Here is a 23,747-nt window from a genome sequence, read left to right as displayed (position 1 = left end):
CATTGAGCTATATACTTAATATTATACTTCAATTAAAGCAAACGTTTTAATGAGATAAGAAAAAACTTTAAAATAATAAAGAGCTAAGATAATTTCACATGGTGATGAAAGACATGAAGAAAATAAAACCATGCCACAGGATGGGGAGTTCCTTGCAGGTGGGGGTGGGGGTGCAGGCGGTATTAGATGGAGAAGCCAGCAAAGACCCTTCTGCAGAGATAGCTTTGAGATGCCACCTTTTCCGGAGGTGGCCCATGGGAAAACCTGAGGAATGAGCATTCCAGATAAGGAAGCTGCAAGGCCGCTGGCTGCAAGGTGGGGCATCTGGGCATGTCTGAGCAACAGCATGGAGACCAGGATGGCTGGAGTGGGAGAGTAGAAGAGGCCAGTGGGGCTGTCAGGAGCTAGTCAACCCTATGGGCCACATAAGGATTCGGGTTTTATTCTAAGCATGATATGAGTCATTGGAAAGTGGAAGCAAAGAAGTGGCATGACCCAACTGACCTGATTTTTTTTTTTTTTTTTTTTTGAGACGGAGTCTTGCTCTGTCGCCCAGGCTGGAGTGCAGTGGCGCCATCTCGGCTCACTGCAAGCTCTGCCTCCCGGGTTCACGCCATTCTCCTGCCTCAGCCTCCCAAGTAGCTGGGACTACAGGCGCCCGCCACCACGCCCGGCTAATTTTTTGTATTTTTAGTAGAGACAGGGTTTCACCATGTTAGCCAGGATGGTCTCGATCTCCTGACCTCATGATCCGCCCGCCTCGGCCTCCCAAAGTGCTGGGATTACAGGCGTGAGCCACCACGCCCGGCCCTGACCTGATTTTTTAAAACTGAGGACACCTATTGGAATACGGGGGGAAAAATTGACAGTAGGAGAAATGGCTACAGTGCTGAGTGGAGAGGCAGGACCCGGAGCACAAGCAGGGGCTGGGTGGGCACCGTGACTGGGATCGCCACCATTGAGGCAGTGAAGCGTAAGAGCCAGGTTCAGCAGCAGCAGGCAGATGATGCAGAGGAGAGAGCTGAGCACCTCCAGCAGGGAGTAGAGGGAGCAAGGCAGGCCTGGAACAAGCTGAGGCCAAGGTGGCCTCCTTGAACTGTAGGATCCAGCTGGTTGAAAAGGGGCTGGACTGTGCTCAGGCGTGCCTGGCCACTGCCCTGCAAAAGCTGGAAGAAGTGGTAAAAGCTGCTGATGAGAGTGGGAGAGGTAGGAAGGTTATTGAAAATCGAGCCTTAAAAGATGAAGAAAAGGCTGGACACAGTGGCTCACGCCTGTAATCCTAGCACTTTGGGAGGCTGAAGTGGGTGGATCACCTGAGGTCAGGAGTTCAAGACCAGCCTGGCCAACATGGTAAAACTCTACTAAAAATATAAAAATTAGCTGGATGTGGTGGTACACACCTGTAATCCCAGCTACCTGGCAGGCTGAGGCAGGAGAATCACTCAAACCCAGGAGGCGGAGGTTGCAGTGAGCTGAGATCACGCCACTGAACTCCAGCCTGGGTGACAGAGGGAGACTCTGTCTCAAAAAAAAAAAAAAAAAAAAAAAAAAAAAGATGAAGGAAAGATGAAACTCAAGGAAATCCAACTCAAAGAAGCTAAGCACATTGCAGAAAACAGGCAGGAAGCATGAAGATGGGGCTCGGCTCATAAGTTGGTGGTTGTTGAAGGAAACTTGGGATGCAGAGAGGAACGAGCTGAGCTGGCAGAGTCCTGTGGCCGAGAGATGGATGAGCAGATCAGATCGATGGACCAGAACCTGAAGTGGCTGAGTGCTGCTGAAGGAAAGGACTCTCACAAAGAAGACAGATACGAAGAAGCAACCGAGATTCTTACTGATAAGCGCAAGGAGGCAGAGACCTGGGCTGAGTTTGCCAAGAGATCAGTAATCAAGCTGGAAGAGATGATTGATGACTTGGAAGATAAACTGAAATGCACCACAGAGGAGCACCTCTGCACACAAAGGATGCCGGACCAGACCTGCTTGACTGAATGAGATGCAGAGCACCCCAGTCCCACCTTGCCACTGCTCCTGCCTCTGACCCCAACTCCACCTAGGCCAGCCTGCCCAAAGCTGCCCTTACACTGAGAGCTGATCTTTAACTGGAAGGCTGCTTTCTCCTTTCACCGCCCCCACCTCCCCGATGTGTCTTTTTTGCCAAACTGTCTCTGCCTCTTCCCAGAGATTCCAGCTGGGCTAGAGGCTGAGCACCTTCGGGAACAACATTTAAGCGAATGTGAGTGCAACGCATAATGTTTTTAAAAGCATGTTGTGTTGTACACATTTTGTAATTACCTTTTTTGTTGTTTTGTAGCAACCATTTATAACACAGTCCAAATAGCTCCATAGCTCTGAAGCGGCAATCTAATCCCTTTCTCCCTTTTGGAAGGTGACTGTTTAGCTTACTGCATATTACTTCCTCTAGAGAAGAGGGAAAAAGGTATGAGCCTGCCTTACTGAGAACCAGACAGAGCCCAGGGAAGGACTCCACTCTGAGACATCACAGCTTTGCACAAAGTACCAGCCAAACCAGAAAGGTGATTCCAGGAGTTAGCCCAAAAACAACAGCAACAAAAAATGTGCTGTTCAGGTTTTCAGCTTTAAGATATCTTCGGACAAAGTTATTTTTATTTTTATTTTTTTCCCACTAGAAGTGACCACATTAAGCCAGGCACGGTGGCTCACACCTGCAATCCCAGCACTTTGGGAGGCCGAGGGAGGCAGATCACTTAAGGTCAGGAGTGCAAGACCAGCCTGGCCAACATGGTGAAACTCTGTCTCTACTAAACATACAAAAATTAGCCAGACATGGTGGTGGGCATCTGTAGTCCCAGCTATTCGGGAGGCTGAGGCAGGGGAATCGCTTGAACCTGGGAGGCGGAGGTTGCAGTGAGCCAAGATCGCGCCACTGCACTCCAGGCTGGGCGACAGAGCGAGACTCCATTTCGGGGGAAAAAAAAAAAAAAAGAAGTGACCAAATTAAGATGGTGAGACCTCTGAGACCAAATTTTTGTCCCATCTCCACCCCACTCCCAGCCGCTTACAGAGTGGCTAATGTGCCCCTTACATTGAGGTGACCACTTGATTGCTCTCCTGCCTCCTTGAAAGAAAGATTATGTTTTTGCCACTGATTTAGCCACATGAAACTCATCTCATTACCCTTTTCTGGGTTTGAAGCTGTTGTCTCTAAAAGTGCCATCTCATTGTGCTTTGTATCAGTCAGTGAGAAATCTTGAATAGCTTGTGTACAAAACTTTTAAAATGTCGTATTATTTTGAAACTCTGCTTCTTTGGGTTTCTGGCACCCTGGCTACCCGCTCTGGCTGTGAGAGCTCTCTACAGTCTGTGGGCTGGCAGATTGCTGATCTTTTAAAGTTTCTTTCCCTACCTAATCCCCACTTTTTGGTAAACTCCCTAGGAGGTCTGTTAGGCGTACACACTGTAGCTTATTGGCTTACAATGTACTCTCCTTTGATGCCTCTTTGACGACAATTGGGATAAAGAGAAATCAATAATGCAACTGTTTTGATACTAAAGACTGATGAGTGTCTTTTTGAAATAAAGAACCAGGCCACGCATGGTCACTCACGCCTGTAATCTCTGCACTTTGGGAGGCCAAGGCAGGTGGATCACTTGAGGCCAGGAGTTTGAGACCAGCCTGGCCAACATGGTGAAACCCCATCTCTACTAACCAAAATATAAAGAAATTGGCCAGGCATGGTGGCACATACCTGTAATCCCAGCTACTCAGGAGGCTGAGGCAGGAGAATTGCTTAAACCCAGGAGGCAGAGGTTACAGTGAGCCAAGACTGCACCACTGCCCTCCAGCCTGGGCGACAGAGCAAGACCCTGTCTCAAACCAAAAAAAAAAAAAAGAAAGGAAGAAAAAGAAAGAAATAAAGAACCAGTCCCTCCAAAAAAAGACCCAAACAAACAAGCAAACAAACCCTGACTGTACAGCGCTGGTGAGGATGTTAAGCAATAGGAACTCTCACACGTTGCTGGTGGGAAGGCCAAATGGTTCAACTTCTCTGGAAAACACTTTGGCAGTTCCTTACAAAGATAAACATCCACTTAACAAACTACCCAGAAACCTCTTTGGCATTTATTCAAGTGAAACAAAACCCTATGCTGAACCAAAAAAACATATTAAAATGTTCATATCAGCTTTAATTATAATAATGAAAAACTGGAAACCCCAAATATTTCCACACTGAGGAAGGATAAACTGTAGTTGAGCTGTTCAGTGGAACCCCATTCGGCAACAAAAAAAACGATGTCTACCTAAAGTAAACAGGAGACGTGCTCTCCAGAACAATTGCTCTCCAGGACAAGCAACTGATACATGTAAAAACTTGGATAAACTTCAAATACATTGTGTTACCTAAAACAGTTTATTTGGGAATAACAGGAGGGATATGCATGCTATAGTGAACCACAGGCATATGAGGTGCAACAGAGGGGTTTCGTTTTACAGTCAAAAGGAAAAGTTCACAAAAGCTGCTTTGAAACAAGGACCATTGGTTATAGGGGCCTGTTGCGATAGTTGGCGTCCACTCACTGGTGAAGGCAGCCATCGTTAGTCAAATGTTCTTGTGCAAGAGGCTTATCTGAAATTTTTGAAATTGTTGTGGTTTTCAGAGAGTCCTTACAATCATTCCAATCATAGGCATATGTGCATGAGAGCCCTTCCTTCATGGCCCATGGGCTCCATTTTGTTAGGGGTTAACATAAGTGACTCCATTTTGATTATTGAAGACGTCCACAGGGACAAGCAATGGATACATGCAAAAATGTGGCTGACTCTCAAAGATATTGTGTTACCTAAAAGAAGCCAAAGATACTGTGTGATTTCATTTATATGGCACTCTGGAAAAGGCAAAACTACAGTGATGAAGAACAGATCAGTGGTTGCCAGGGGATCAGGGTGAAGGGAAGGTTTGGCTTCAGAGGGCCCTGGCCACACAACAAAACTGGCTCTATATCTTTTTTTTTTTTTTTTTGAGACGGAGTGTCGCTCTGTCGCCCAGGCTGGAGTGCAGTGGCCCGATCTCAGCTCACTGCAAGCTCCGCCTCCCGGGTTTACACCATCCTCCTGCCTCAGCCTCCCGAGTAGCTGGGACTACAGGCGCCCGCCACCTCGCCCGGCTAGTTTTTTGTATTTTTTTTTAGTAGAGACGGAGTTTCACCATGTTAGCCAGGATGGTCTCGATCTCCTGACCTCGTGATCCACCCGTCTCGGCCTCCCAAAGTGCTGGGATTACAGGTTTGAGCCACCGCGCCCGGCCTGGCTCTATATCTTGACTGTGGTTGTGGTTTCTGATTCTACACATTTTTCAAAACTCACAGAACTACACACCAAAAAGAGTGACTCTCAGCTGCACGAGGTGGCACATGCCTGTATTCCCAACATTTTGGAAGGCTGAGGTGGGAGGATCGGGAGGATCTCTAGAGCCCAGGAGTTCGAGACCAGCCTGGGCGAAATAATGAGACTGCCTCGCTACAAAAAAATAAATTAGTCAGCCATGGTGGTGTGCGTCGGTAGTCCTAGCTACTCAGGAGGCTAAGGTGGGAGGATTGCTTAAGGCTGCAGTGAGCTGTGATCACGCCATTGCACTCCAGCCTGGGCAACAGAGCAAGACCCTGTCTCAAAAAAAAAAAAAAAAAGTGACTCTGTCTCCAAGTAAGTTTAAAAATAATTTTTAAATGTAAAAAATAAAAAATAGGTTATCCTTTCCTACTGAAAATCAGACCACCTGCAAGGCTGGAGCATTGTTGATTTAGGGCATGCAAGGGTGCTGGTCCAGGCCCTCCCAAGCATGAGCTAGGGAAAGTGCCACTCACAGCCTGCTTTTCCTCTGGGCATTACTTTTGCAATAGCCTACTGATCCCCATCACAGGGGGACAGGCTTAGTAGCAACCCCAGAGACAAGGATTCCTGGGCAAGTGGTTTATCAAGTGCTCCTACGAGAAACTGGCAGGAGTGGGGAAGAAGATAGGAAAGAGAAAATGCCTAGCAAGGGTGCACTAGCAGAGAGCGTCCCAGCCTCAGTCTGATCCCACTGGGAGCAGAGGAATGTAAATTACAGCTCAGAGTTCACGCCTGGAGGTAAAGAAGCTAGACTCATACTTTTGTATATCTGTCCATCTATGGCCAAGGGCCACCCGGCGGGGAAATAAACTCACAGGCACTTCCAGGTCCTTGTGCTGTGCAGCGAGTGGCACTAGGAGCCCAAGGGCAATCCTCTGAAGAAAAATCTCACATGGAAGCTGTCAGATGAAAGCACCTGGAACCTGATCACACAGAAATGCTAAGAGGATCCGAAGGCAGCTGGGTAGAGCTCCAACAGTGTCCACTCCACCAACTGTGCCTCATCCGCCGGACATTTACTCCCAAAGCTCCTCCATGAGTCAAACCCAAGGGGCTGGGAAAGGTGGGCCCCTGCCCCAGCTCCTGCAGGAAACAGGAGATCAAGGGCATGAAGTCTTATCAGTAGTTGGATCCAAAGGGATGAAGTGGGAATTAGGTTAGAGGGTCTAAAGTATTTTCTGGAGACAGGCTTGGGGATCCCAGGAGCTTATCCTAACCTAACGCTGACCTCTCGGCCACATGAGGTTCCACCGAATGGAACAGAGTTCCAGGTGGCAGCATGTCGCTCTTTGCCCCAGACATGAAGGCAGTTAACTTGGGACCATAGCCCCCTGTTTATCTTCTAAAAGTTGCATTCGTGGAAAGAGTGTACCCATGGGAGCAGGCAAAAGAAGAAGGTTTGAATCCCACGTATTGGTTCGTGGACTGGTGCCTGTGCCCATGGTCGCCAGCAAGGATGTCCTGAGGTGGCCAATTATCCGTCACAAGGAAGGCTGTCCTTTACTTTGGGATTATCTCTAACCTTTAGGTTTGAGGTGCAAGTTCCCTATGGTTTCTGAAATGGTGGTGATACTAAATGGGGATTATGTTGTTTGTTTGCTTAATATTATCTTGTTTTGGCAAAATAAAACAATAGCACCTCTGCTTTGGAACATTAAATATGGGATGAAGGAAATTCAACCACCCGTGGAATACAGAATTGGGTACCTCTGATGAGACAGGGATGTCAGTTTCTCTGCCTCACCTCAAGCTCCAGAGAGGGGCGTCCTGAGAACCACGTGACCTCCCACAGCCACCACCATTACAGTTGATAGAGCCGGAGATGATCACCTGACCAGACACAGTGAATTCATTGGTTGATCAACAACCAATTAGAGCTAGGCACGGTGGCTCATACCTGCAATCCCAGAACTTTGGGAGGTGGAGGTGGGCCGATCACTTGAGGTCAGGAGTTCAAGACCAGCCTGGCCAACCAGTTGAAACCACGTCTCTACTAAAAATACAAAAATTAGCCAGGTATGGTGGCACGCACCTGTTATCCCAGCTACTCAGGAGGCTGAGGCAGGAGAATCACTTGAACCCGGGAGGCAGAGGTTGCAGTGAGCCGAGATTGCACCACTGCACTCCAGCCCTGGTGACAGAGTAAGACTCCGTCTCAAAAAACAAACAAACAAAAACAAAAACAAAATAACCAATTGGATACTCTCAAAAAAATTTTTTTTAAGGTGAGGAGTATTCAAGTTGCAAAATCATAGAGACTGGCAGTTCCCCCAAATCCGGTAAGCACACTACTCCCAAATCTGTGTTTTGTACGTTTGTATGCAAACTAAGGGGCTGACATCCTGTGGGACCCTATGAAGCAGCCTAGCCTGTAGTCTGGAGAGAAAGGCAAGACAGTGACTTCCAGGGGCACTGAAGGGCCGGGCTGGCATTGGTCCTAAAGCCCCATGAACTGTGTTTTTCTATTTTGGTTTCTTCCTTTCCTTTCCTTTCTTTTCTTTTCTTTTTCTTTCTTTCTTTCTTTTTTTTTTTTTTTTTTTCTGAGACAGGGTCTTGCTCTGTCACCCAAGCTGGAGTGCAATGGTGTGATCATAGTTCACTGCAGCCTCGAACTCTTGGGCTCAAGTGATCCTCTTGCCTCACCCTCTTGAGTAGTTGAGAGTATAGTCACGCACCACCACACCCAGCTAATTTTTTTAAAACAATTTTTTGTAGAGACAGGGTCTTGCTATGCTGCCTAGGCTGGTCTTGAACTCCTGGCCACCAGTAATCCTCCTGCCTCAGCCTTCCAAAGTGCTGAGATTATAGGCATGAGTCACCACATCTGGCTCCACCCTGGTTTCCTTGACCTTAGTAAGCCCCTTCGTTTTAACCACTGAGTGGGAATGTGTACCTTGCAACAAGAAAACAAAACAAACCAGCCTAACCAAATTCATCCTAAAGGAAACCGGAGATGTGAAGATTGTTGCAACACCCAAAATATTTTCAGTGAAAATGTAAGATTTTGCTAACTTAAGAAAAACAAATTTGGCTGGGTGCGGTGGCTCACACCTGTAATCCCAGCACTTTGGGAGGCCAAGACGGGCAGAACACCTGAGGTCGGGAGTTCAAGACCAGCCTGGTCAACATGGTGAAACCCCGTCACTACTAAAAATACAAAAATTAGCCGGGCGTGGTGGTGGGCACCTGTCATCCCAGCTACTTGGGAGGCTGAGGCAGGAGAATTGCTTGAACCCAGGAGGTGAAGTTGCAACAAGCCGAGATCACACCACTGCACTCCAGCCTGGGCAACAGAGCCAGACTCTGTCTCAAAAATAAATAAATAAATAAAAACAAATTCACCAACTGGTTTGGCAGGTGTTTCCTCTGGGCTCAGGTTCCCAAGCCATTCTCTAGTGGCTGGGCTCTGGATGCTCCTCTCCCAGTAGAGAAGTCAGGTCGCTCTTCTGTAAAGAGAACCCAGAGCTAAATCAACTTGAAACCAATTCTAAATGCTGAGGCCCTGGGATATAGGATATAGTAATCAAACAATGTAGGTTCTAATTCCAGATCAGACTAGCTGTGTTACCTCGGGAAAGTTACTTTACATCTCTGAGCCTCAGCTTTCTCATCCATAAATGGGACTGACAGTCAATCTCCTTCTCAGGGTTGTTATAGGAAGGCTGAAACGAATCTAGCTTAGGCTTTCATTTAATTTTTTAAGAATTATTTATTCCTGTTCTGTTCCCCACACTTTAGGAAGGACGTGAAAGAATGAGAGCTTTTTCCATGGGTGATGAGGCTGGTGGGAGCACCCAAAACTATTTCGTGCATAATTGATTTACTATTTGGGGAAAGAAAAAAGAAGATCCACATAGATCCTCCCCTCAAAATGTATACAAAAATAAACTTCAGATGGAATCCAGTTAAATGTAAGCAAACATTTAAAACCTAGAAGAAAATAGTAACAGATATTCATCAAGTTGGGGAAGACTTCCTAAATTCCAAAGCAATGGAGAAGGCAGGGTGCAGTGGCTTACACCTGTAATCTCAGCACTTTGGGAGGCCAAGGCAGGCAAATCACTTGAGTCCAGGATTTCAAGACCAGCCTGGGCAACATGGCAAAACCCTGTCTCTACCAAAAATACAAAAAATCAGCCAGGGGTGGTGCTATGTACCTGTAGTCCTAGCTACTCAGGAGGCTGAGGTGGGAGAATCACCCGAGCCCAGGAAGTTGAGGCTGCAGTGAGCCATGAATGCACCATTGCACTCCAGCCTCAGCAATGGGAGTGAGATCCTGTCTTAAAAAAAAAAAAAAAAAAGGAAAGGAGAAAAAAGAATCACAAAATAAAAGACTGATAGACAAAATTTAAATGATCTCTACAGAAACAACTCACAAATGAAACATACAGGCAAACAAGTTGAGATAATAGTTGGTTTCCAAAACATCCTTAATATGTAGAGAGTTCTTACAAATCAAAAAGTATAACACCTAGTAAGACTCCTAGCAGATAAAGAGACAAGTGACCTTGGCAGTTTGCACAAGAAGAAATACAAATGACCAATAAATATTAAAGTATTCCATATTACTAAAATTTAAAACATTTGAAGAAAATGAAAAATGTATTCATTTTTACCTATCAAATTAGCAAATATTGAAAAACAGTATTCAATGTTGGAAAAAGTACATATAATGGACACTCACATGATTTTAGCATGAGTAAAAATTGGTTTTAAAGTAATGAATTTGGCTGGGTGTAGTAGCTCACGTCTGTAACCCCAGCACTTTGGGAGGGGAGGAGTTTAAGAGCAGCCTGGTCGACATAGTGAGACCCTATCTCTACAAAAACTAAAACAAATTAGCCAGGCGTAGGGGCACACGCCTGTAGTCCTATCTGTTCAGGAGGCTGAAGTAGGAGAATCGCTTGAGCCCTCAAAGTGGAGGCTATAGTAAGCTGTGATGGAGCCACTGCCCTCTAGCCTGGGCCACAGAGTGAGACTCCGTCATGAAAAAAAAAATTTTTAATAATAATTTTAAAAATTTTTAATAATAATTTTTAAAAATTTTAATAATAAAATAAAATAATAAATTGCTCCTACAAGTCTTTTCTCAGCAGAATGCCATGGCTTTGCCTCTGTCCTCCTTGGAGCACCTCAGTCCCAGGCACTGTCCCTGGCATCTGTACTGCTGGTGTGTGAATGATAAGATGCAAATGACCAGTACAGTCAGACATCTTTATAAAATTGAAAACAAATGATAAAACTTTATAAAAGGATGTTGTGCACATTTTTACAGTCTGGCTATTGGTGTGACATCTTGTCACACAATATGTTTCCCAAGCTGTATTTATCGTCCCATTAAAGCTGTTAAAGACAAAACAGTTGGGAGAATGTCATCTTTAAAATACCTACAACCCTTGGGCCTAGTGGTAACACTTCTAGGATGTAAGTCTAAGGAAATAATTTGAAAGCGGTAAAATACTTTATATACAACTTTTTTTTTTAACCACAGCATTGTGACGTAATAGTTAAAAATTAAATATAACCCAAATGTCTAACAATTGGGAGCGATCAGTAAATTGTCTAGACAATGGTGTACTACATAATCATTAAAAATAAAAATCATGTTTGCAAAGAAATTTTAATGGTACAGTGAAATATTCCTGTAATAATGTCATGTGGAAAAAAGCAGAGCACCAAATTGTCTATGTACTATGTACTCAATTATGGGAAAAACGAACAGGAAGACAGAAGTAAAAGTTAATAGTGGTTGTTTCTGGGAGTTGGAATTATGGGTAATTTTAATCTTTCTACTTTGACATAAATTTCCCATATTTTCCACAATGCACATGGATTACTTTTCCACTTAAAAAAAGAAAGGCATATATTTAAAGAGAGAGGTGTTTTATTTTCTTAAAGAAATGATGGCTTGGCCATGGTGGCTCACACCTGCAATCCCAGTCATTTAGGAGGCCAAGGCGGGCAGATCACCTGAGGTCAGGAGTTTGAGACCAGCCTGGCCAACAAGGTGAAATCCTGTCTCTACTAAAAATATAAAAATAAGACAGGTGTGGTGGCACGTGCCTGTAGCCCCAGCTACTCCGGAGGCTGAGGCAGGAGAATCGCTTGAACCCAGGAGGTGAAGCTTGCAGTTAGCCGAGACTGCACCACTGCACTCCAGCCTGGGCGATAAAGTGAGACTCTGTCTGAGAAAAAAAAAAAAGAAATGATGGATTGATGGATAAACCTTGTCCTATAAGGAACATTTCATCCTTGTGGGGATGGGGATGTAGGCGGAGCAGACCACTTCTGGGTGGCCCCAGGGACAGACCTAGGACTGAGCGTGGGGGCCTGGGAGAGGCAGGCAGGAGCTGAATATAAGGAAGAACTGCACAGGAGATAGCTGGACTCTGCTGAAGGAGGCTGTCTCTGGAGGGAGGGAGATCCTCACTGCTAGGAGCATTCAAGTAGAGAGTGGACAACTCCTAGTTAATGGTATCATAGGAGAGAAACGGTGTCTGAAGGAAGATTAAAATAGATGAGGAATGTGCCAGCCTGAGATGCCAGGAAAGCATGAGTGACAATGGTGGTATCTTGGTCCATACAGCAAGGTGGTAGAGGAGAAGTTTTTGGTCAGAGATGAAACTTGGTTGCAGGATTGGGGTCTATAAGAGATAAGTGGGCCAGGCCTGGTGGCTCACACCTCTAATCCCAGCACTTTGGGAGGCCGAGGTGGGCAGATCACAAGGTCAGGAGTTCGAGACCAGCCTTGCCAACACGGTGAAACCCCATCTCTACTAAAAATACAAAAATTAGCCAGGCGTAGTGGCGCTTGCCTGTAATCCCAGCTACTCAGGAGGCTGAGGCAGAAGAATTACTTCAACCTGGGAGGCGGAGCTTGCAGTGAGCCGAGATCACACCATTGCACTCCGGCCTGGGTGACAGAGCGAGACTCCGTCTCAAAAAAAAAAAAAAAAAAAAAAAAAGAGGTAAGTGGAGGCCGGGTTCAGTGGCTCACACATGTAATCCCAACACTTTGGGAGGCTGAGGTGGGTAATTGCTTGACCTCAGGAGTTCATTGCAAAATCCTGTCTTTACAAAAAAAAAAATTAACCAGGCATGGTGGCATGTGCCTGTAGTCCCAGCTACTCAGGAGACTGAGGTGGGAGGATGGCTGGAGGCTGGGAGATAGAGGCTGCAGTGAGCCGAGATCGAGCCACTGCACTCCAGCCTGGGTGACAGAGCCAGACCCTGTCTCCAAAAAAAAAAAAAAAAAAGAGAGAGAGAGAGGGAAAGAGGTAAGTGGAAAAAATCTTCTTCAACTTTCACACACCACACAACACAACACTTCTGACACCAGATGTGTGAGTGAGAGGTTTTCCCCACACACCAAGCAGTTCTCCAGCAGACACCAACGGGGTGTCCTCTAATTCAATTCAATTCAGATGCATTCTGATGCTCTCTACCTGAAGACAGCGTCAGATCACACAGAGTCCCACAACTCTGCCCCCACTTCAGAGGCTAGTGGCAAGTAATAGGTCGTCACCACTGACTGATAGGCTGCAAACTAGGAATCCCACAACTCCCTCCTTGAGTCAGGTTAACTTGCTAGGACAGCTCACAGAACTCATGGAAGCACTTAATGTTTACAGGTTTGTTGCAAAGCATATTACACAGGACAGATGAACAGCCAGGTGAAGAAATGAACAGGGCAAGGCACATGGGAGTGAGGGAGCACAGAGCTTCCCCGCCCTCCGGGAGCACCACCCTCCAGCCACCTTCACGTGTTCTGTTACCCAGAAGCTCCCTGAACCCAATCCTTTTGGGTTTTGATGGAGGTTTCATTTCATAGGCTTGACTGATCACATCAGTGGCCACTGGTTACCCACTCAACCTGCGGCCCCCTCCTCTTCCTGGATATAGGGGGTGGGGCTGAAAGTTCCAGCTATCTAATCACATGGTTGGTTCCCTTGGCAACCAACCCCCATTCTGAGTCTGTCCAGGAGCCCCCCACCAAGAGTCACCTCATAAGAACAAAAGAAGCTCCTGTCACCTGGGGAATCCTGAGGGATTTAGGAGCTATGCCACGTGCTCCCGTTACTCAGGCAATTAAAAAGGTTTTTGGAGCTTTGTGTCAGGAACTGGGGTCAAAGACCAAATATCAGAACAAAAGATTCTCCTCACTCCCCTATTGCTCAGGAAATTACAAGGTCTTAGGAGCTCTATCTCAGGAACCATAGTCAGAGACCAAATACGTATATATTCACTGTCGCCCAGGCTGGAGTGCAGTGGCATGACCTCAGCTCACTGCAGCCTCTACCTCCCGGGCTCAAGCAATCCTCCTGCCTCAGCCTCCCAAGTAACTGGGACTACAGGTGTGTGCCACCATGCCCAGCTAATTTTTTTTTTTTTTTTGTAGAAACAGGATTTTGCCATGCTGCCCAGGCTGATCTCGAACTCTTGAGTTCAAGCAATCCGCTTGCCTCAGCCTCCCAAAGTGCCAGGATTACAGGCATGTATTTCTGATAATATTGCTTCACAGTGTCCTTCCAGTCTGGAGGCAGGAACGATCTGAGATGCCTGTGGTACTTCAGGTGTTTGTTTGTTTTTCTGAGATGGAGTTTCACTCTGTCGCCCAGGCTGGAGTGCAAAGGCACGATCTTGGCTCAATGCAACCTCCGCCTCCCAGGTTCAAGAGATTCTCCTACCTCAGCCCCCCAAGTAGCTGTGTTACAGGTGCCTGCCACCTCGCCCGGCTAATTTTTGTATTTTTAGTAGAGATGGGATTTCACCATGTTGGCCAGGCTGGTCTCGAACTCCTGACCTCAGGTGATCCTCCCGCCTCGGCCTCCCAAAGTGCTAGGATTACAGGCGTGAGCCACCATACCCGGCTGTACTTCAGATTTGTAATCCTGGAGTCTCAGCAGGTAGGGACAGGCTCTGCGTGTGGGCTCTTACACTTACACTACCTTCACCATCTTTAGGAGTGGGCCACTGGGCAATATGCCTCCATGTCAGCCCCCAGCCAGGCTTCTCCTTTGGCCAGGCAGAAGTTCTGTTTTAAAATTGAGCATCTACCATGCGCCAAGCACTTTACCTTCACGATCTTTTAGTCCTACAATAAGCCCAAGAGATCAGGAATACAGACAAGAAGCTGGGCCTCAGAGAGGTGGTGAGACTCACCCATGCTGGCAGAGCGAGGACTGCTACCCAGGTCCTCCTGCCTACCTGGGATGAGGAGCTACCTCCTACCTCACCTCGAGTGTCCCAACAACCAGAGATGAACCAAAGCCCGGCAGACAGACAGACAGATGAGACTGCATTGCCATTGCCATTGGCCTCAGCCTACGCTGTGAGAGCTGCACCTGGCGGCATGCAGGCTGACACAGGGCACACCCACTTCACCATACCGAGTTCATTTTGTCCTTATGAAACTGTATGAGAGTTGGGCACAGTGGCTCACACCTGTAATCCCAGCACTTTGGGCGGTCAAGGTGGGAGGTTCCCTTGAGCCCAGGAGTTTGAGACCATCCTAAGCATTTAGACACACCAAAGTTTTTTTAATTAGCTGTAGTCCCAGCTACTCAGGAGGCTGAGGTGGGAAGATTGCTTGAGCCCAGGAGTTCAAGGCTGCAGTGAGCTGTGATTGTGCCACTGCACTCCAGCCTGAGTGACAGAGCAAGACTCTCTCTTTAAAAAAAGAGAAAAAAAAAACCCTCTATTATGTACCCTTTACACAGAAAAGGAAACTGGGAAAGAGGGGTTGGAAATGACTTGCCCCATTTACATGGTGTACAAGAACTTCCAAAGAAGCTTCAGGTGACCCTCAGGGTAGACTGAGGGGATACAAGCTGGGTGAGACCCTGGGCATCCCATGCTGGTCTTATCCATCCTCCTGTGAGATAGATACTTTTCCATCTTTCAGCAAGTCTACCATGGCATTAATTATAATATGCGCCATGATTTTATCAACACCAAGAAAGAAAAAATGCTACTGATTAGAAATACAGCATACCAGCAATTGTAAGATATAGCCTAATTTCAGAGATGTGACCGTGAAAAACTGTGCATCTTAGAATCAATACAATATGGGCTGGATGCGGTGGCTCACGCCTATAATTCCAGCACTTTGGGACACCGAGGCAGGTGGATCACCTGAGGTCAGGAGTTCGAGACCAGCTTGGCCAACATGGTGAAACTCCGTCTCTACTAAAAATACAAAAATTAGCCAGGCATGGTGGAGTGCACCTGTAATCCCAGCTACCCAGGGGGCTGAGGCAGGAGAATCGCTGGAACCTGGGAGGCAGAGGCTGCAGTGAGCCGAGATCACATCACTGTACTCCAGCCTGGCTGACAGAGCGAGACTCTGTCTCAAAAAAAACAAAACAAAACAAAACAAAAGAATCAATACGATATGGTGTACCCTCATTTTGCAGATGAAAACACCAAGGAAACAAGAATTAATGTTTTCTCTAAAGCTACATAGCTAATAAGCAGCAGAACCAGGATTCATATCTGGGTCCTTTTGACCCAAAGCCTGGCTCTCAACTTCCTGTAGCATAATTTGCAAAGTGATGCTGGACAGGTTGATTGCTGAACTGGGAATGGTGCCCCCTGGGATTTGTGCAGGGATCATCCTGAGCAACTGTCATTGTCAGTCCTGTATATTTGTTCCTTTGAGTCCAGCAAAGGTGGTAGAGTTAGGATGGTGAGGAACATTCCAGGAGGACTGGGGATATACCACAAACTAAGGCACTACAGTAGGAACAGTCATGGATTATTTGGCTAGAAACCAGCCTGACTGTGGCAGAGCTGTGTTCACACCACTCTCACTCAGAGAATGAGCAGGAACATCTTGATAAAGAGAGACTGCGCTGGGTGCCGTCATTCACGCCTGTAATCCCAACACTCTGGGAGGCCAAAGCGGGCAGATCACGAGGTCAGGAGATCGAGACCATCCTGGCTAATACAGCGAAACCCCATCTCTACTAAAAATATAAAAAATTAGCTGGGTGTGGTGGCCTTCATTTCTGTCTCAGTCCATTTATGCTGCTGGAACAAAAAACCTGAGACTAAGTAATTTATAAAAGACAAAAATATACTGTATTCCCAGCTACTCAGGAGGCTGAAACAGAAGAATCGCTTGAACCCAGGAGGCAGAGGTTGCAGTGAGCCAAGATCATGCCACTGCACTCCAGCCTGGTGACAGAGTGAGACTCCATCTCCAAAAAAAAAAAGAGAGAGAGGCTGGGGGAACCACATTTCAGTTAGAGGAAACAGCAGAAACAAATTCTTGGTAAGAAATCTGGGGGCTGTCACAAGCTGGGTTCCCCGGGAAGCAGCCTTAGATGGAAATGAGTGTGCAGGATGTTTACGGGGCGTGCTGTTGGGCTCACACCTGTGGATGGGAGGGGACGGAGGCAGGATTGGGCAGAGGGAGCGGTGGGGCTGCAGTGTCTCATTGAAGGTTCAGCTGACTCTGGGAGGGGCTCTCCAGTTGGGATGGTCCTTTGGAGTTGACCTGAACTAGAGCAACTGGACCAGGTCTCTGTACCCCAGCTTTGGTCAGTCGCTGGATGAAGGCTGCCTCTGGAAGGAGGCCTGACCTTGGGATGAGACCGCTTTCTTCTCTTGAGACAATCTCCAAAGAAGGCTAATAGCTGAGGGCTGTCTTCTGGCAGCATTCCCAGAAGCCATGGGAATAAATCCTTCATTTCTGTCTCAGTCCATTTATGCTGCTGGAACAAAAAACCTGAGACTAAGTAATTTATAAAAGACAAAAATATACTTCTCATGTTCTGGAGGCTGAGAAGTCCAAGATCAAGGTGCCAGCAGATGCAGTGTCTGGTGAGGGCTGCTCTCTGCTTCCGAGATGGCACCTTGAATGTTGTATCCTCCAGAGGGGACAAACACCTTGTCTCACATGGCAGAAGGAATGAATGGGGTGAACACACACGTCAAGCCTTTTTATAAAGCACTAATCCCATCCATGCAGGCAGAGCCCTCGTGGCCTAACCACCTCTTAAAGGCTCACCTCTTAATACTGTTGCATTGGTGATTAAGTTTCAACATAAATTTTGGAGGGGACGTGAACATTCAAACCATAGCGATTCCTAAAGGGGCCCTGGGGAGCACATTACAATGTCTGTCACAAAAGCGGTGATGGACTTGTAGATAAAAGGGCAGACTCTGAAATTGAGGACAATGATCTGGGTTCAATTTTGGGTTCTACCTCTGACTAGCTGTATGACCTTGGGCAAGTTATCTACCCATCTGAGTGTTGGTTCTTCCGCTGCACAATGAGGAGAGTCATGCTACTCAGGTGTGCTTGTACTTGACAGGTGCCTGGCACAAAGTAATTACCCAACACATATCCCTTCCATTCATGCCTACCCTGTAGTCCTGAATGACATCACAATTTCTTCCACGGTCCCTTCTCCTCCTTTGAACACCCCCATATCCTTGCCATCCCTCCCCTATAAAACCGTGCCTCCAGCTGTCTGTGACGTATCCCACAGAATTTCCATCAACTTGTCCACAGCCCATCAGAAGAATGATGGTCTTGATCCCAAAAGCACTGGGGAGCCACTGAGGAGTTTTAAGAGAGTGACAAGATCAGATTTGCATTTAAATAATCACTCTGTCTGCAGTGTGGAGTTAGACTTGTAGAGAGAAAAGAGGGTGCAACCGGCACTTTGGGAGGCCAAGGCGGGCAGATCACAAGGTCAGGAGATCGAGACCATACTGGCCAACATGGTGAAACCTCGTCTCTACTAAAAATACAAAAAACTAGCCAGGCGTGGTGGCGGGCACCTGTAGTCCCAGCTACTCAGGAGAGTGAGGCAGGAGAATTGCTTGAACCCAGGAGGCAGAGGTTGCAGTGAGCTGAGATTGCACCACTGCACTCCAGCCTAGTGACAGAGTGAGACTCCATCTAAAAAAAAAAGAAAAGAAAAGAAAAGAAAAAGAAGGTACAAAAGGACCCAACAAGAGGCTCTTGGGAGAGACAGCATGGAAGTCCCCACCCTGTGTTTTCATTTAAGGTTTGAATTCCCAGGAGATGACATCTGATTGATTTATCTTGGGTAACAGTGCCTGCCCTGTTGGCCTGGGGCTGTGGGTCTGTGATTGACAGCCCTCTAGGATTATGTGGAGTATGGAAGGTGCATTTCTCTGGTGCAAACTATGCTAGGAAAACAAAAATAAGAAATGTTTCCAGGAGACCTGATGTCCTATCCTCAAGCCCTTCCCATATTTCATGGCTCACAGAACTCAGTTGGTATGCAGGCAGCCATGTACTCTTTCAATTGTGTTCCTATGAAGGGAACTGCTTCAGTTAGGAAGGGTTCCACTGCAATAGCAGAATGCCTGACTAAAGTGCTTAAATTATGAGGCTTTGTTAATTTCACATGCCAAGGAAGCTGCTGGTGAGAGGTATCAGGATTGGTGCAATGGTTCAGTGAGGTCACCCAGACTCAGGCCCTTCACTCTGACTTCCATGGTGTGTGGGAAATGTCTCCTTCCTGCTCTCAAAATAGCTGCTGAAACTCCAAGCTTCACATCCCAACAAAGAAAGGAGAGGAGAAAGTGTTCCTTCTAATGTCTCCCTTATCAAGAAGGAGAATCTTTATTGGAGCCCCTAGCATACTTGCCCTTAAATGTCATTGACGGGATGAGGTCGCACGCCCACCTCTAGACTGGTCACTAGCAAGGAGGAATGGAATAGTCATAATAATTTGGATCACCCATCATTCATCCCTTGCAGCTGGGCACATGATTGCCTGGACAAAAAAGGACCTAATTCCCCCAACTTTCAGGAGTGTTGGTTGTATCAATGGCTGGTTCATGCCTGGCCTCAATGGAAGACAACTCCAGAGAAGCCCGTAGGATTGACTGAGGAGGCCTCTGTTGCCCAACCTGGCTTTCTCACTCTCACAAATGTTCCTGAATGCACTCCGCAATACACTTCCTGCATGCAAATCCCCACCTCAGAGTCTGCTTCCCTGGAACCGACCTAAGACAGCTTACAAATCTGGAGCAAATATGCCTCTTCCACTCCCTGCCTCCGTGGGATACATCACGAATTGATCACAGAGCTCTTTCCTGCTGAACCTGGACAGAACCTCAGAATGCTTCTCAGCACAGCACTCCAGACTGCCATTCATCACAGGAGATGAAACCACCCAGCTACACTTTGGACCCAAAAGCAGTATCAGAGGAAGGGATCTTCTAGCTCACTCCAATCTCCTTTGAATCCACCAAAAGAACAGCAACTTTACAAAGGACCTTGTAGATAGATGACCAAATAATTTGTGACAAGGATTCCAGGATTTCCTCAAGTCCCTGAGGTTTTCCTCCCAGCCCTCAAACAAAGCTTGTACCCATCAGCTGTTCTCTGTCACAGGCTAGTTAATGATCACATCATGCACTAGATGGCTGCTGCCCTGGTGACGAGAGTTGGGCCCCACTGAGCAATCTTAGGATAGTCTGCATTCCCCTGTTGTGTGGGGGAATTGGAATGACTATTTGATGTGCCAGAACAGTTAAACAAAACTGTCATCACCTCCATTTGCTCACAACTGTCTTTGTCTGGGCCGTGACTGAGTGGGATGAAACTCCCTTCATTTTTCCAGAGAGGCACTGTGCTTCTCTGAATGTCTCTGTTATTATTATTGATCTCCCTGGATTTCTTAATGGCCAGAAATACAAAATCCGATTTGATTAGGAGCTGATTTGAACTCCAACATAAGGTGTGTCAATACGCCAGCTAAGAATCAGCTTCCTCACAGCATGGCTATCTCGGAGTGACTGAACCTTTGACATAGTAGCTCAGAACTCCAGTGAGCACAGTGGAAGCTGCCTCGCCCTCTATGACACAACCTCAGAAGCGATGCAGAGTCACCTCCACTGCATTCAAGGAATGTGCGTGCGTGTTGCACACTGTCCCAGTTTCCTCCCCAGCCTCCTCTTAGGATGGAGAAAGCTGAAAAGAGTATCACATCCACTCTCACATCGAGAAAGGCCAGATAATCTACAATTTTATACCTTTTCTTATTTATTTATTTATTTTTATTTTATTTATTTATTTATTTTTTTTTTTTTTTTTTGAGACAGGGTCTTGCTCTGTCACCCAGGCTGGAGTACAGTGGCACAATCACAGCTCACTACAGCTTCGACCTCCCTGGGTTCAGGTGATTCTCCCACCTCAGCCTGCCAAGTAGCTAGGACCACAGGTGCACACCACCATGCCTGGCTAATTTTTGTATTTTTTTGTAGAGAGGGGCTTTGCCGTGTTTCCCAGGCTCGTCTTGAACTCCTGGGCTAAGGCAAACCACCCGCCTCTGCCTCCCAAATTGCTAGGATTACAGGCATGAGCCACCGCACCCAGCCTTGTTTGTTGATTTCTTTGTCTCTTGACAGTCTGTTATTTTACCTTGCTTCTTTGTATGTCTTCTAATTTTTTGTTTACAGACATCTTGCATAGGATGGTAGAGATGAGGTAAATGGTATTTATGACTGGAAATGCATATGCCTTTTCTTTTGCTAGGCCTTAAGTGTAGGGGACAAGAATGGAGCTGGGTTTGGCCTCTGTTGTTACTGGCTTACCATCAGTGCACTGTGGGCTTCAAATTCTTCTAGCATTCTTTTGTGTTTAAGGTAGAACCAGGTGCGTTTTTTTCCTCAATGATCTTATTCCACCCTCAGCTCCAGACTTTGTCTATGATCCTGCACCTCAGAGATCCTGCATCTCTATGTCTTGCAGGCTGGTCTTGAACTCCTGGGCTCAAGTGATCTGCATGCCTCAACCTTCCGAGTAGCTGGGACTGCAGGCACGTGCCGCCATGCCTGGCTTCTCTATGTGCTCTTGATCCTTCTCCAGCAGCAGACTACTACTTGTTACTTGATACTTGCTAGCCTGGGGCTGGAAGGTGTGCATGTACACTGTGTGGAGATTGTTCTCTGCTGTCTTGGTACTTCTTCAGTTTTAGGCAGGCACTGTGTCTCTGGGTGTTGTGGGTGGGGCCTTCTCACCCTTGCCCCTTGCCCACTGGGACAGGAATTTTCTTTTCCCTTCTCCCGGCTGCAATGGGCACTGAGGGTAACAGGATTTGCCAACCTTTCCCAGTGTCTTATGGTTGCAGTAAACCAAGATCGCATCATTGCACTCCAGCTTGGAAGACAGAGCAAGACTCTGTCTCAAAAACAAAACAAAACAAAACAAAACAAAACAAACAAACAAAAGGACACCACTCAGATTGGATTAGGACCCAGCCCTACTGGCCTCATTTTAACTTATTCACCTCTTTAAAGACCTTATCTCCAAACACAGTGACATTCTGAGGTACTGGGGGTTAGGGCTTCAACCTATAAACTTTGGGAAGGACACAATTCAGCCCATAACTGCTAGGAAAGTTGGGGGGGGGGCGCGGTTTTTTTAAGAAATGGGATCTTACTATGTTGCCCAGGCTGGTCTTGAACTCCTGGCCTCAACCTATCTTCCTGTCTTGGCTTCCCAAAGTTGGCAGGAGTGAGTAGGATATTTTAGTCAAGGTGGTCAGGGAAGGCCTCTCGGAGGAGGTGTAATTTGAGCTGAGGTCTATTCAAGAGATCTGGGGAAAAGAGAGTTCAAGCAGAAGAAAGTGTAAGAACAAAAGCCCCGAGGCGGGATCGAGTTTGAGGTATTTGAGGAACAAGAAGGCCACACTGGCTGGACCGGAGGTTGGGGACGATGGCAGGGACAGGGTCAGCAGGGCTTTGTAGGCCACAGGAAGGAGTTTGGATTTTATACAATCCTTCTCCTGCTTCACTAGAGGCCATGGGATGTGACAAGAGGTGCTGGGACGTAGTGATGAGTCTGATGCCTCTTCCCCATTGCCCCCACCCCCAACAGCTCTGACCCCTGCCCAGCGCTCCCAGTCAGGCAGGCAGGTAAGGAGAGGATTTAATCCACTGTGATCATTCCTGATGCAGAGGAGGTATGGGAGACCCTGGGGCCCAAAGCGCCAGCCCTGTCTGAACTAGTTAGGTCAGTGTCTCTGGCCGCGCTGCTGGACTCTTGATTTGAGATGAAGAAGCAGAAGCATACGCCAGGCAGAGAGACCTGTATAGGCTAAAGCCTGGAGAAATGAAAGGGCTGCTGGTGAGCTCGGGTAGGTGGGGGATATGGGACAGGGCATCGCAGCACCTGCCACACAAACATCCACCCCCTGGGAGCTGGCTAAGGAAATGACGCTCAAGCTGTACCATAGAATGAAGCAGCCTTCTCTCTGCAGATTCGAAAAGATCTCCGAGATGTATTAAGTGCAAAAATCAAAATACAGAACCACGTTCCTGATAAGCTACCCTTTGTATAAAAAGCATGTGTAGGGATGGTAATAAGACTATGTTTTTGTCTTACTTATATTTGCATAAAGAAACTGGAAGGATACGCAAGGAACTAAGGCATGTGGCGGGTCATGGGGACTAGGCAGGTGAGGAAGATGCAGGAGTTAGACTTGTTTCACTGCGTGCCTTTTGAATGTTCTTTTGTTTTTGTTTTTGTTTTTTGAGACGGAGTCTTACTCTGTCACCCAGGCTGGAGTGCAGTGGCATGATCTTGGCTCACTGCAACCTCTGCCTCCCAAGTTCAAGTGATTCTCCTGCCTCAACCTCCTGAGTAGCTGGGATTACAGGTGTGCACCACCACGCCCTGCTAAGTTTTGTATTTTTAGTAGAGATGGAGTTTCACCATGTGGGCCAGACTGGTCTCGAACTCCTGACCTCAAGTGATCCACCCACCTCGGCCTCCCAAAGTACTGGGATTACAGGCATGAGCCACCACACGCAGTCCTTAATGTAATCTTTGAAACCCATAATCATGAAACTCATTCTTAAAAATTGAAGAGCAAGAGTACAGAGGATGTGGCGTGGGAGCTGAGGTCACCAGGGCTGAGGTTGCTTTCACCGTATAAAAAGAGACATACTGCCAACTATGAGATTAACAAGAGCCATAGGACCCACTTAAGCATCTCACAGGCCGGACACCAGGTGTCACTTAACAGTTAATGCAGACTGGCCCCAGGATTTCCAACCCTGGCCAGGGGATTTCCAGGAAACGAGACCACCCCAGCACAGATGCAACTTTCATAAACCTTGAAACAAAGCTTCCCCTTACAAGAATAGCTTGAACTTCTTTTTTGAAAGAAACACCTGGCAACGAACCTAGACTGAACCTAGGTCTAGGAAAGGGAGAAGGATCCCCCAAACTCTGAGGATGGTCTCTACACAGAGACCCTCCTGGTCAGCTGGTCCTCTGACCCCTTAAGTGTATCTGGCCCATGTCATTGATGTCTGTCTCGTAATAGCACAGCCAAAATAAATCACTTGAGGCCGGGCACAGTGGTTCGTGCCTGTAACT

The 23,747-nt window shown here is 47.0% G+C and overlaps 1 pseudogene; it reads left to right on the top strand.

Moving 5' to 3' along the window:
• Positions 1-271: 271 nt before the first annotated feature.
• LOC102146896 (uncharacterized) lies at positions 272-1,995 on the top strand (annotated as a pseudogene).
• The last annotated feature ends 21,752 nt before the right edge of the window (positions 1,996-23,747 follow it).

The sequence above is a fragment of the Macaca fascicularis genome, chromosome 10 (assembly GCF_037993035.2).
Source record: "Macaca fascicularis isolate 582-1 chromosome 10, T2T-MFA8v1.1".
Classification (NCBI taxonomy): Eukaryota; Metazoa; Chordata; class Mammalia; order Primates; family Cercopithecidae; genus Macaca; species Macaca fascicularis.
This window is presented reverse-complemented; position numbering and strand designations above follow the sequence as displayed.